We start from the raw sequence: 15549 nt of genomic DNA on the forward strand, positions 1-15549 counted from the left end.
GTGAAAATTTTCCAGCTATGTCTACTTCTATTTCTCCGTACCACAACATATCTCCATTACAGAACAGTTAGTTTGGACAGAGGGTGGAGCCTTCTGCCTTTCCAGGTTTGTATGGTAATATGTCAGCCCATGACCATCCTTTTCCTAAACTACAACAGTCAGGCAATTTATTTTTCCCAGTGCCAAGGTCCCTGATACATCTACTGCTTCTCTTTCAAGATCCACTCATCAACCATATTCATTATTTGAAAACTGTCCTAAGACAACTGATCTACCAAATAGGTGTCAGATTATGGAGGATATTGAAGTGTAAAATTAATGTTGGGAGATGTTAACAAATTCCTACAATTCTCTTATTTGAAGAATAAAGTTACATATTCATCTTCATAGTGCCAATTTCTATTTTGAAATAATTAAAAGTAAAATGAGTCTTAATTTCAGTTCCTGTTTTACTCTGCATTAATATAAACACTTCTGTTCAAGGTCATACAATAAACATTACACTTGCTTTCACTGAAACCCACAGTCAGTTGATTGACTTTATTGCATAGAAGTGAGCAGACCCATGTTTGGGTTGGTGACAGTCTTGAATGTTAAGAATATGCATAGAAGGGTGATCAATCACTTTTATTTCAGGAACCAAGTAGACTTATTGATGTGATTTTTCTGTTTAAAAATTCTTTAGGAATGACATTTTGCAGGTTTCATGTTTTTGGTTACTATTTATGTAAGCAGACTTTATATTAAGTTGATGTAGAAGTAAACACTGGTTGAACATTGCCCTTCAATTGCTAGAAGACCAGTGACTTTATAATGTCAGAGCTACTCTTCAATTGCTAGGAGACCAGTGACTTTGTGATGTCACAGCTTTTTGACTTTGAGAACCATGCTAATGGTCTAGAGAGTTTATCTCTGTACACCAGCCAAGCAGCATTTGAAGTTGGTGTGTGTATAATCAGACAAATGAGGAAAGTATCTGAAGAAAGATTTCTCTGAGATGGCACATATTCCTTCAGAAATTCAAAATGTGCCTCGTAAAGATGAACCAACTGGTTCTGAAACCTCCATTAGCTCTTCTTTGTGTGATTACACACTTACTGGGGACTCAGTTTTGAGATCTATGATTGAAGAATATGCTTTTCAGGCTTTGTCTGAGGAATTTGGGATAAAATGGCCACGCTATGCATTTTCTGTCTCTGAAACAAATGAGTGGAATGATTTTCTTTCACTCACTTTTCCTCGAAAACTCTGGACTATAGTTGAAAGTGATCAGTTTGAATCTATTTGGTGGGACGAGAGTGGCACTTCTATAGTGATCAATGAAGAACTCTTCAAGAAAGAAGTCTTGGAAAGAAAAGTCCCTTTCAGAATATTTAAAACTGATAGTATGAAAAGTTTAGTTTGCCAGCTTAACCTTTAAGGGTTTAGTAAAAAGCGACAAACTTTTCAAAGATCTGCTTCACTACCTGACTTTCTGGAAGAAGAAAACAATGTCTCAGTTTTGAGCAAGTTATTCCAAATTTTCCACTTATTGGCAATATGTAAGATTAATTCATGTGACTTAGAAAGCATGTTCACATATGTAGCTAAAACTGAATTTAAAATTGAGATAGCAAATTGTTCAAAACATTTTATTTTTTGAAGTTGAGAACAGCTGGAGGTTAAAATATTTGATATTTAACAAACTCTCCTAGCAACTTGAAACCGGATACTTGTCCTCAAGCTACTTTAAGTGGTATTTATTCTATATATACAACATATTTTTTCGCTGAGGAGCATACCTGTTTCTAACACGTAAGGTGTTAAAACTACTAATGGAAGCCAGGACATGGAAGCAACCTAGATGTCCATCAGCAGACGAATGGATAAGGAAGCTGTGGTACATATACACAATGGAATATTACTCAGCCATTAAAAAAAATACACTTGAATCGGTTCTACTGAGATGGATGAAACTGGAGCCCATTATACAGAGTGAAGTAAGCCAGAAAGAAAAACAATACAGTATACTAATGCATATATATGGAATTTGAAAGATGGCAATGATAACCCTATATGAGAGACAGAATAAGAGACACAGATGCATAGAACAATTTTATGGACTCTGAGGGAGAAGGTGAGGGTGGGACGTTCTGGAAGAATAGCATTGAAACATGTATATTATCATATGTGAAACAGAACACCATTCCACGTTCGATGCATGAGACAAGGGCTCAGGGCTGGGGCAATGGGAAGATCCAGAGGGATGGGATGGGGAGGGAGGTGGGTGGGGAGTCCAGGAAGGGGAACACATGTAAACCCATGGCTGATTCATGTCAATGTATGGCAAAAACTATTACAATATTGTAAAGTAATTAGCCCCCAACTAAAATAAATAAATTTATTAAAAAAAATACAAAAAAAAACTACTAATGGAGATGTTTTATTTGATGCTATTTAATTTGTATCATTAAAGGAATACATGTTTATAGTTTAGCTTTGCCTGTCAGGTGTATCTTGGTTTACAAAAAATAACTAAATGATTGCATCTTTTGATTTTAGTTACAGGTCTACCATAATCCAAATTTCAAAAGAGATTTTCTCCAACTTTTAGTAAGAATGAAAAGAAGAGTTGGGATTAACAATGTGTTTCCAAAAAATCTTCATTAGTTCCAGATTACAAGAAGAAGCATGTTAAAGCAAGGGTCAACATAGATGATTGTAACTCTGGTTTTCATCCTGAAACTAGTGGAGAGAGTCCATTTTCAGCTTCCACAAGTTTAAGTGTGCCTTTCACAAAAAAAGACATATACCAACCAGATTGTCCCTAAAACAAGCACCCTATCTCCGCGTGACTTACCTTCTCCATCATCAATATCAGTTAGACAAACAGAACAGCATGTGGTAGATCAACCTGCTGTTTTAAACCAGTTGAGCATTTTTAATTGGCACACCCATAGCACCTACACTCAAGTAATGACCACATTGAGGACTTTGTTACTACCGCTACCTCAACTTCTCAGAACCACATTGTATCTCCTTTTCGGAGCAGTTCTTTTGGACTGATGGTGGAGCCTTCTACATTTCCAGATATGTATAACGATATGTCAGCCCATGACAGTCCTTTTCCTAACCAGCAACAGAGAGGCAACTCAAGCTCCCAAGTGCCAACGATCGCTTATACATCCACCTCCTCTCTTTCAAGTCAATTCATCAATGATATTCCTTATGTGAAAACCGTGCTAATTAAAACTAACCTATCAAATAAGTATCAGCTTATGGAACCTAATGAAGATTAAAATTTACATTGGGAGATGTCAACAAATACCTACAATTCTCATATTTGAACAATAAAATTACGTGTTCATCTGCACAGTTTTGTTTTCTATTTTGGAACAATGAAGAGTAAATTAAGGCTTTATTTCAATGTCTGGCTATTTTTCTGCACTCTTTTATAAACTCTTCAGTTCAAGAAAACATCCGTTAGGCATCCTAGGTAAATGGCACCTAATCTATTGTTTGTAAACAAGAAAATGAGAGCAAACGGAAAAGAGTTAATGGATGTAAAGTGATTTGGGAAATCATCCCTGCTGAAATGAATGGGTGTCTAAATGAGGATGGTATGGGTGAAGGAAGAGATACAAATAAAATTAAAAAAAGTTCACATACCCAGTACGTACCTTAGTGCATTCACAGTTACATGATATTCTTTTAGGTACAGGTAGAGCCTTAAGATGAAGAAGGATATGGTGCCCCGCTCCAGTATTCTTGCCTGGAGAATTCCGTGGAATGAGGCTCCTGGTGGGCTGCTGTCCATAGGGTCGCACAGAGTTGGACACAAGTGAAACGACTTAGCAGCAGTAGAGTCTTAAGACATTAGACAGGAGATTGTCTTCATTATAGAAATTCATTTCATACTTGAAAATATAGATATTGTAGCATGTCCAAAATTAGGATAACTGTTATACCATCACTGTGATACCAAAGATTACAGGACATAATCAGTGACTGGAACATGCTCAGCACAAGATAGGATTTTACAAGTGGTATTGTGTAGGGTCATTTTAGCTCTGCTGTCCTTAAAGCATACTTTCATTTCCTGCCACGGTGATTCCACCCTATATTTTCTAATGCACATGTAGATTTTGTTTATCTGTTCCCTCAGAGACAAAATAAATTCCTGTGGTGATTACAGCACCTCAGGATGGTTAAGTTCTTTGAAGACAAGATATTTGTTTTCCATAGTAGCTTCATTATCATTTTGTCACACCATTCTTCTGGAGCTACAATCACACAAACACTACTTTCAGACATGCTAAGCCCCTTCTTACAACTTTGCCTCAACCCTTTCTTGCGGTTGGAAGCAACCTCTGTTCGCCCTCCTACCAAGGTGAGCACAGGTATCAGGTCTTCAATGTGTTTTGCGTCTACCCTCTTTTCTTTATGTATCTTTCACATCAGCTAAAATGTAGACCATGCAAATGACATTTTGTAAGTACTTACTGAATTATCAATAATGAAAAGTAATCACCAATCCAATGCTATACACACTACTCAACAACATCCTATAACCTGCACTATTATCATAATTGGCCTTTCCTACTTACTGAGAATATTTTCTCAGTTGAGAAATATATATACATTTACATGAATGTGAAATGTCGGAATTCAAATTATACAATGATTGCTGCTCTTATGAAGTTTACAGTCTATAAGAACCCATACTAAGCATGTTGTTTCAGGCTGCAGTTCCCTAAAATTCAGTAGTAGTTATAGAGATACTTATGAAAAAGCAAACAAACAAAAAAACAGGAATCATTCATTATAATCATCTAGAAAAGTCATGGAGTAAGGAGGGATCAAAATCAATGGCTGATCCTTCATATAGTTCACAACGAAATACGATGAGCAGAATGTCTGCCTTTGGACTATGCAGACTGTCATGAACACTACCTAGGGATCTTGGCAATCTCCACTTTGTGGCCATTCCTTTAGACGGTGGTGGCAATATCAAGTCATGGCCCTGTTTTGGTATGGTAACCCATATAGGACAACACCAAGTTAAGTTCACCGTTCTCATGTTTGGGGCTAATGGACAGTGACAGCTGTGGAATATTTGTGTAGAAAAGGGAGGTGTCCACACAGCACACTCTTTTTCTTTCACTGAAAGTTTTCATTGAATTTGGCTGAGAATACTGTGCTTTAGAGAGGTAAGCATTTTGCAGCCATTGTAAGAGTTATTGAAATCGGTGTCCTTAGTTATCATTTCAAGCCCAAAGTCCAATGGTCTGCTTTTAGATTTCAGGTATCTTACTATGTAGTTAAATTTGCATGCTTTGAGAAATAGCACCTTAAAAGCAATCATGTCTTCTATTTCATTGCCGTGTACTTATTATTCCTTCTCACTTCCTTTTATCTTCTTTTCTGTTCTGTTTTGAGTGGCAGGTCCTTCTCAAAAAGAACAGGATTAACTCCCTTAGTGCTCTGTGGTAAGTGGGAAAGGCATGCATAAGGGCAGTCACTATATCATGTGGCAAAACTACTGTTTTTGTTCCCTCCTGAAAACATATTATTAAATTATACCTCAATTGCCCTACCATGGGAAGCCTGGTTACATGATACATTAGCTTGGTGATCAGTTCCCATATGGCTTTAACATATCAGTACCTTTAATTCTCAAAAGCTGATAGAGAAAACAGCTCAATATGTTAGGGAAATATTGTACAAGAGTTCAATTTTCTTTCCTTTACTTATTTATTTTATAATTGGTGCCTAAAATAGTAAAAGTGAGAACAAAAATTTAAGTGAGTTAAACACAGAAGATTGAGACAAGAAGTAGAAATTTGATGGGAGAAGGTTAGAGGATAAAATTGGATGCTTAAAATTTAACAAGCAAATGTGTAACTGCAGGGCCTAAATAGGTCAATATGACTTCAGTATTGTTACCCTACAAATTATTTTCATTTTAGCAAATCACAGAATAGTCTTAAATGCAAAATATTTTAAGATCCCATGGAATGCACGACAAAGTTATATCTTTTAAAACATTCTGATTTAAAAAGTCACTAGAGAGAAATCATTCAAGTACAAAATAATTTCCAAAACTAAGCCTAGAGACGTATCAGAGAAACTCTGGGAAGTTCATAGGTGTCCTTCAGTGAGTCCTTGGGTTTTCTTTTCTTTTTGTAATTGTGTTTAAGCATATAAGATTGTGACTGTGCTTGTCTGTGTGTGCATCAGATTAAGAATGTGTTTGTGAAAGTATGTCTGGGCTCTCTTTTGGACTTTTATGTTATCTGGCTCATGATATATCTTTTTTTTTTCCTCTCCAGGAGACTCTTTTTAATGATATTGACGTTGGCTATTTTTTCATCATTATGTTTTCTTTAATTTCTGCTCTGATTTTTTTACCATTTTCTCCCTTCTATTCACATTTAGGAGCTTTGTCTGCTTTTTCTTCTTTCTGTCAATGATTTAGATTTACCGAGGATGAGTTTGGGGGTTTTGCCACAAACATAGGTTAGGTTGATTACTTGAGATGTGTAGAATTTATCAACTTCACTCTTTTACTGCTTTAGTGTGCATCATAAACTTTAACCATGTTTTAAGTATTATTTGTTTCTAAATTTATTCTTTTATTTTCTCTGAATTCATCAGTGATTGCTTGGCCACATAGAGGTGTAGAGGTGTATTTGTTAGCGGACATGTAATTGTGTATTTTAGAATGACCACTCCTCCCTCCTGGCCAAAGTCTGGTGTAAATCATAGTATTGCGGTTAAAAAGAAAAAAAAAAATGCTTGATGCAATTTCCATTATCTTAAATTTACCAAGGCTTGATTTGAGATCCAGTTTGTGATTTATCCTGGAGAGATTTTGTTTTCACTTTAGAAAAATTTATGTTCTGCTGTGTTTGTGTGAAATGTCCTGTAAGTACCAAATAACTTTGTCAAGTCTGTTGTATCATTGAACACTTGTATTTCTTGTTAAACTTCAATGTGTAAATAGGAGGATGTTTTCTTTCCAATGTTGTGTTGGCTTCAGCAGTACAACAATGTGTATTAGCCTATAGTATACCAATGTCAGTTTTTCTGTTCTTAATTACTAGTTGTTGTTATTCATTTTGCCAGGCCCTTCAAAAATATTTCTTGTCTTTTCCCTTCTATTTCTGGAATGTTTGATCATCTTTACTATCATTACTCCTAAGTCTTTTTCAGGGAGTCTTCCCATTTCTTCTTTAATTATGTTTTGAGTTTTTCCCATGTCCCTTTGCCCACAACATATTTCTCTGTCTTCACATTTGCCTACTCACAGTGTTTACAGTCATTTCTTCCCAGACTTCTGGGTTATAGTTATTGGTCCTAGTGTCCACTCCAAGTCGATAAGGTTGGTCAAGTGGCTAGTGTGGGCTTTGGAGTGGGAGAGATGGCAATTATGTTCTTAAGTCTACAGCTGAGTCTTCTCTGTCTAACGGTGGGACCATATCTGTTTGTGTCATTCACAGGTATCTATTGGGTTAGTCTGACATTAGGCAGTCTATCTGCCGATGATTTGGTTTGTGTTTCTGTCATGCTTGCTGTGAGGCATGAGGCGTCAGCTCTGGGTTGTTCAGGTAGTGGGGTGGAGTGCATTTTAGATTAAAAAGGGAACCTTCATGGAGACTGTCCTAGTTAATATTCACTGTAGACAGGAAGTATCTGGTGTCCCATGATCCTGGTCTCAGTGCTGGGACCCTGCACGATCAGGGTCAACTTATGTTCAGAGAACCACAATACCATAGTAAGTGTTTGAGGAGATTTAAAAAGTAGCATAGATAACAAAACCAAACAAAACCAACAGTAGCACGCACAATAGACACAACAGCGGAGATGGCAGATTCATAGAGAAAGTTGATCAAATAAATCTCAAGAAAAAAACAATACCAGAGCAGAGCAACAACTGACAAATAAAGAAAGCAAATATGACAAGATCAGATACAGCCCCCACAGAATAGCAGAAAATCACAGTTAATATAGAAATATACATCTATTTAAAAATGAAGATAGGCAACATCAGCAAAAGACACAGAAAATAGGAAACCAAAGTAAAAATAGAAGTATATATACATAAATAAATGGTCAAAATAATCTTAAAATACCAAATCAATATGTAGTAATAAAGAAGCCTACAACTGAGAAAAATAGTGCACCGACAACACAAGAATTCAAAGCATCAGAAGAATAATACATATTCCCTTGTGTCTCATCTGATTAGCATCCTAGTCCCCAACATGAGTCACAGGAAAATTACACCTCTTTTGGAAGCTCTCCAGAGGTGGAGAGAGTTAGACTCTGGACCTCTCTAGGGACAGCTCAGACTCAAAACTGCTATAACACATGTGCATTCTTACAGCTGCCTGAGGCTGGGCATTTTCTTTCATTTGAACTCTTACTGTCTTTTGATGTATTCAATAGACACAATGTCTGTGTCATTAATCATGTATATTTAATCTGAAGCATGTTCAACTGGTTGGAAGATATGCTAGCCACTGCCTTATTGGCTCTGTTCCTTGATCTCAGCTGCAATTTTTATCCTTCCTTTACATGTGGTCACCAAAGGAGTCTACCCTGAGACACTTGTGGAGCACTGGGGTCTCTCTTGGTGAGCACAGGAGGTAGTACAGCTGCTTGGACTGCTGGAACGTGGCAGTGCCAATTATCAATAGGAGCTAGCAGCCATGGGCAGAAAATATTTGGCTTTAATGGGATCCTTTTCTATCCTGATGTTGAAGAAGCATGAGTGGTACTTCTGGCTGGTCTTTTTCTATTGCCTTGTAGTAGCTTTCAAAAGGTGGGAAGAGGAGGAGCTGCAACGGTATCTCTACCTCCTGAGTGTGACACAGCAAGTAAGGTCCTGCCTCTTTGGCAGTTTGGGAATGCTCAACAGGAATTTCCTACAGCACAACTAGTTGTACTTGTTCCATCATGCCATCTCCACATAGTCAACAACAGTGCTCTCCCAGGAGGGCTTTCTAAACCCTGTGTTCCAGCTTCCAGACCCCATGTACACAGGTTGAGCTGTATTGCAATTTAGGACATGTAGGGTCACATCACACATTGTCTGTGTGACTCTCGCTGTATACAATTTCTATTTCATCAGCTGTTTTACCATGCTTCCTTTCAGTCCAAAGTAATTTACCCTTTAGTGAAGGGGCTTGCCTTCTTCTGGAAATCTCTTTCCTGCTTCTCCATCTCCCACAACAAGACAGAGGTTTTTGTCTTGCTTCATCTCATCCTCCTTCTCCCATCTTAATTCCTTTCCATTCAGGTATGTCTGAGATCCACATGGGCCACTCTGGTGACCATGGTATTCTGTTAGTATTGATCTGATGCTCTGGGAGAACTATTTTCAGTCAGTGTAAATGTATAATTTGTAATCCATTCATTGAGAGAGACGCATTTCACGTTCTCCTACATTTCTGCCTTTTTGGAACTTCTCAGTTTTCCTGGCAAGCTCTGTTATTCTATTTTTTTTCTTGATAACAAAACATGAAATATTAGTTGACATGAATTAATCTATGTAATGGGAAGCCCCATTCATACACACGTAATTGGTACAACTTTGACTTCTGACTTGCAATCAAGCACATTTTGTTGTTGTTGTTGTTTTTCTACCGCCCTCTCCCTGAACTGTCTGTTAGTGAGGGATTGTCATCAACATGGAGGAATGCAGAACTTTTCCACATAAAATATAATAGCATAATTTGGTTCAAAAAGTCAGCACTTGAATATATCTAGCTATATTTTTAACGTTCCTAACATTTTCCCGGAGTACACATGCCAGATTTCGGATCTCAAAGTTTAACTCCATTCAGTCGGTGTTGAAGGCCAGAGACTGCCATGGGCATAATTTAATTCTTGTAGAAGTAATATGGGAAGTTCACAGGAAACTACCAGTTGTTGTTTGACTACTTGATAAAAACAGAAAACAACAACAGCAACAACAACGACCAAAAAAACCAAAAAACAAACAAACAACAAAAAAAACGGGCAAGTGTAGTTAGTGATTTAATCATAATTATTACTTGATTTTTGGATCGTAGAAAAAGCATGGGAATATGATAAAATCATTGTTATCTGCTTAATTGTCCTTATTAATGACGTGTGCACTGTGAAGCATACACACAACAACAACAAATTGTGGGAAATTATTAAAGAGGTAAGAATACCAGACTACCTCCTGGGAAATGTGTATGCTAATCAAGGCACAACAGTTAGAATTGGACATGGGGCAATTAACTGGTTCAAAATCGGGAAAGGAATATGTCAAAACTATATGTTGTTACTCTGCTTATTTAACTTCTGTGCAGAGAACATCATGAAAAATAAAATCCTAGAGGGATCTCAAGCTTGAACTCAAATTTATATGGGAGTTAGGAATAACCTTAACTAACATGATGACATCACCCGAATGACAGAAGAAGAATAGGAACAAGAAGCCTCTCGATGAAGGTGAAAGAGGAGTGTGGAAAATCTGGATTGATACTCAATATTCAAACAACTAAGAAAGCGGAATTTGGTCCATCATTTCCAGGCATATCAATGAAGAGAAAATGAAATCAGTGAAATATTTTGTTTTCTTGACCTACAACACCACTTCTGGCATGGATTACAGCCATGAAACTAAAAGACCCTGTCCCTTGGATGAAAAGCTTTGACTAATCTATTCCACATATTAAAATGTGAAGATATTCCTGGCTAAGATCTGAATATACAAACTCTTGTTTACCAACAGTCATGTATGGAGCTGAGAGAGGGACCACAAGAAACGAGCTTCAAAGCATCAATGCTTTGTAACTGTGGGGCTAGAGAAGAATCTTGAGAATCTTGTGAAGAGCAAAGAGATCAAAGAAATCAACCATGAAGGGAATTAACAATGACTATTTACAGAATGACCGATGCTGATTCTGAAGGTCCAATATTTGGTCACCTGAGGCCAAGAGCCAAATCACTGGAAAGAAGCTGACACTGGGAAAGATTGAGGGCTGGAGGAGAAGGGAAACACAGAGGATGGGATGGTTGCAAGGCATCACCGAATCGATGGATATGAATTTGAGCAAACTCTGCCTTATCTCAATGAAAGAGAGCCCAGTATAATGCAGTAAATGATCTCAGAGTGTCAGACACAACAGAACATCAAAAATTAAGTGTAGGCACGGCTTGTGGGATGGTTCATAAAGCATATTAATCTCTCATAGTACATAGTGTGATAAGTGAGATTGAGGACAGTGAGAAAGCACAGAGTTCTTGTCAGTTTCCTTCCTATCCTCCCTCAAAATGTACTTTTTACAAAGACTTTGGAGAGCTTTCCAGGGATGGAAAATTTCTGCAAAGTCATGTGGAATGCTGAGATGGAACCCTTACCCCACATACCACTTGAATGTACAACCTTGGTCTTCTGCAGCAGCAGACATTGTCTCTAAGTACTTCCTAGACCTCCCCATTTTTGGAGGTGTTAGCATGCCTGATATGTGACCTGAGGAGAAGATGAGAAGTAAAACACAATTAAAATATGTCAATCAAGCTCTGTAATCCTGGGAGCAGCATCTTTGACCTGTACATGCTAGTAGCCCTTAGAAATACTTATATGGGTTGACTTTGCTGAGCATATAGGAGGTAGGCCAGCTGCTTCATTTTTACTTTCCCTATTGTCTTCTCTGTGAAGAAGCCATTCCTCTCCTCTTAATGTTGCAGTTTTTGTCTACACATGAAGGGTGAGGATTGTGAAAGTAAGGGAATGTATATGGAAGCCTCATGAAATTGAAGATTGAGAGTACACAGTTTTCCACTTCTAGTCAGCTCTCAAGACGTGTCCTTTTAAAGACACAAACTATCAATGCATATCAAAATAAATTATATTCATAAAATTCTTATTGGCTGGTTGCCACAGACAGTTGAAGCCAGAAGTCCTGTATAGTCAGCAGCTTAGCAGTGGGGTGCAGATTGGAATTTGAAGATATTAGGTGAGAAGAATACAGATGTTATACCTTCTGTCTATTTTAACTCTCTTTCTGATACTCTTGGGCATGGGGAAGGTATGTTCCACCTTGTAGGGACAGAATTACAAATTTCATTCTTTGTTTCATTTGATTCCCAAGAGTATTTTTCATTATTAATGAGTGTGCAGCCTACCTGCTCTCCATAATTTTTAACAGTATCTTCCTGGCTAGAAAGGGAGGGAATATCCCATTACATGGTGACCTGATTGAAAATCCACATGTTTAATTAGCCTTCTCTGTCACTGCCATAATAGAGGTAGGCTGTTTTGTTATTGCCAGATAGTAGACATCTAAGGTCCCACTCAACTTATGCTTGGCTGTGAGAGCTCCATAGTTTTTAGCTGTGTTTTACTGAAGTAGCTTGATCATTAACTAATTGTTGTCAATCTTTTTAATTCACCCCTGTGAATAGAGAAAGTAGTCTTTTCTAAGGTCATTTTCATTTGTATTTCATTTCCCTATTTGTATTTCTGGGTTAATCATTTTTTTCAGGGAAAAATCTGTAAAGTGGAAGTCAAAAAGAACACCCAGACATACACAAACACATTTTATTCCTATGCACACACACACACAAGCCCTGCCACACTCTTATATGCCCAAATCACAAATAACAGAAAAAGAAAAAGAAAGAAAATTGAGAATTCTTACTCAGGGACTCTGACTAATTCCAATTTTTTTCCCTCTCTCTTTTTTTTTTACTTGACCAAATGTGGGAAATTATTTTTCTAGTTAAATGGTTTCACTCTAGTGACATCCTAAACAAGAACACTTTAAAAGATGCATCTTTGTTCTACATCTCAGGGTATCTTAGAATATTTTGTATATAAGACTATTCTGTGATTGGTAACATAAAATGATATTGTCGGGAAACAATATTGAAGTCACACTGACATTTGTGTCCTGCATTTACCTCTTTGCTTGTTATACTTTAAGCATCCAATTCCATCCTCTGATCCTACACGTCATGTTATCTGTCTTTTTCTCAAAATTTCTGCAGTTTCGTCCCAGAAATTTTCTTTTGCACGTTTACAATTTTATGCACCAGACTTAAAAAAAAAAAAGAAATCATGCACACTGTCTAACTAATATACTGACCTATATTTTCTTAATGTTTTCAGGATTGTAAACACTGATACAATACAGATATATAAGAATAGATCAAAGTTGTAATGTGTCATGAAATGTGAGGACGTAAGCAGGTTTCCCTAGGTAGGATGATGGAGACACAATTTGATAATATGTGCAACAATTTGATAATATTCAGGAGTGGATAGAAACACAGGTTTGTCAACTTGAGATATCTTGATGCCCATAGCCATGGCTTTTATTGGATATCCCAAAGATCTATGGAGATTAATCCTGTTATCTTTGGGAAGGATCTTTCACTCAAGGTAGACTATGAAAAGAAGCTGAAAGGGAGTCAGAAGGAGTAGTCTGCACAAGGCAAAGAAATAGAAGGTGCAATCACATTTATGTTGATTGTGCTCAAAGCATGCACATTTCCCTACATATCAAGATGCCTGAAATCTAAACTGAGGCCATTTAACTTAGTGCTTGAAGTGATAATTAAAGACACCAATTTCAGTGACTCAGATTTGCTGGAAAATGCTTAATTCTCTAATGCATAGTATTCTGACCTGCATTTTAAAGACAATTTTCAGTGCAAGAAAAAAAAATGTGCTGCTGTGAATGTGCCCTTATCTACACAAAGATTCCCCAGACCTCACTGTCAATTAGCTGCAAGAATGAGAATGACGACCTTAACTTGGTGTTGCCCTAGGTGGAGTATCACACAAACACACGGACATGACTCCGTTTCCACCACTGTCTACAGGAATGGCTACAAGTTGAGATTGCCCACAGTTCTAAATAGAGATCATAAGAGCCTGTATAGAACAGACCAGCAAGCAGATATTCTGCTCAGAATATTTCATTGTACAATATATTAAGGAGCAGCCATTGACGTTGGGCCATGTTTTCTCCATGACTTTGATAGATGATTAAACTGAATGCTTATTCTTTGTTTTATATTTATGTATAATTACTATTGAATTTTAGGCAAGTGCAGGCTGAAACAACACACTTAGAATGGGTTCTAATAGGCTGCAAATTTCCTGAAAGCATACAATCATTTTATAATTTGAATTACCTCATTTGTCTTTCACATAAATATAATATATATTTGATAAAGGAAAACATTCTCAGTCAATTATAAGGGTCAATTATAGCAATAGTGGAGGATATGGGATTTTGTTGAGTAATGAATATAGCTTTTGATTGGTTATTACATTTCTTTATTGCTAACTCAGGAAGTACTTAAAACACGTCATTTGAAAGGAGCTATGTTTGCTGATGTGCAACATACATAAGTAAAAGTGTGTAAACACTTCCTACTTTGGTAGGAAGGCTAACACATTCGCCTTCCAACTGCAAGAAAAGGTTGAAGCAAAGTTGTGGGAAGAGACTTAGCATGCCTGAAAATAGTTTGCCTTCCGTAGCTACAGAAGGACAATGAAAGAGGAACTTAGTGAAGCTACTAAGGCAAGCAGATATCAGGTCGTCCAAGAACATCATGATACCTGAGCAGGCTACACCACATATATTTTCAAGTGTGAAACATAGTTTCTAATGGAGACAACCTCCTGTCTAACCTCTCTTTATTTTAAGTGACAGGATAGGATGCACCTGAGACAGCTGTAAGGTATATATTGTGCATTTGCCTTGCCTCAGTTAGATTTGTATCTGTTCTTTCTCCCATATCATCCTAATTTTGATATCCATTCAGATCAGCCTGGATGGTTTCAAAAGTCACTTTATCCATTACTTCTTTTCCCTTTGCTTTAATTTCCTTTTTAAAAAAACAAGTGATTGTTTAATTTACATGGGATATATATCAAAAGTTTCCTTGAACTGAAGTGTTTATATTAAAGCACTGTCCAATAGTCAGACATTGAAGGAAATTCTAATTTTACTCTTATTAAAAAAAAAAAAACTATGAATATGAACATATATCTTATTGTTCAATTAAGAGATGTAGGGATTTGTTAACGTGTACCAACATTAATTTCACACTTCATTATCCTGCATATTTGACACCTACTTCTTAGATTGGTTATAATTAGGATAATTTTCATATAAGGAAGATGGTTGATGAGTTAACCTTGAAAGAGAGGCAGCAGATATATCAGCGGTCATTGGCACTAGGAACCATGAATTGCCTGCATGTTCCAGCTTAGAGAAAGTATCATATAGGGCTCACATATCTCTGTACCTAACTGGAAAGTTAGACATCTCAACCATTAGTCCAAAATAACTGCTCTGCCATGGCGATAAGATGTGGTACTGTGAAGTAGAGGTAGTCATAGTAGCAAAATTCTCAATATGACCTTTTGTTGGATGTAGCTGCTATGTGAGTGTTGATGGAAAAATGTTCAAGTGATTGTAAGCCATAGGTTGATCTATCACAGTTTGCGCTGATGTTCTAACTGACATTAATGATGGAGAAGAAAAATCCCTTTGATTTGGGGCACTTGTA

General features: G+C 37.0%; 1 pseudogene; it reads left to right on the plus strand.

The window, feature by feature from the left end:
* The first annotated feature begins 997 nt into the window (after positions 1-997).
* Positions 998-3278, plus strand: LOC145537560 (heat shock transcription factor, Y-linked-like; annotated as a pseudogene).
* The last annotated feature ends 12271 nt before the right edge of the window (positions 3279-15549 follow it).

The sequence above is a fragment of the Giraffa tippelskirchi genome, chromosome Y (assembly GCF_054371585.1).
Source record: "Giraffa tippelskirchi isolate mGirTip1 chromosome Y, T2T-mGirTip1v1.2.pri, whole genome shotgun sequence".
NCBI lineage: Eukaryota > Metazoa > Chordata > Mammalia > Artiodactyla > Giraffidae > Giraffa > Giraffa tippelskirchi.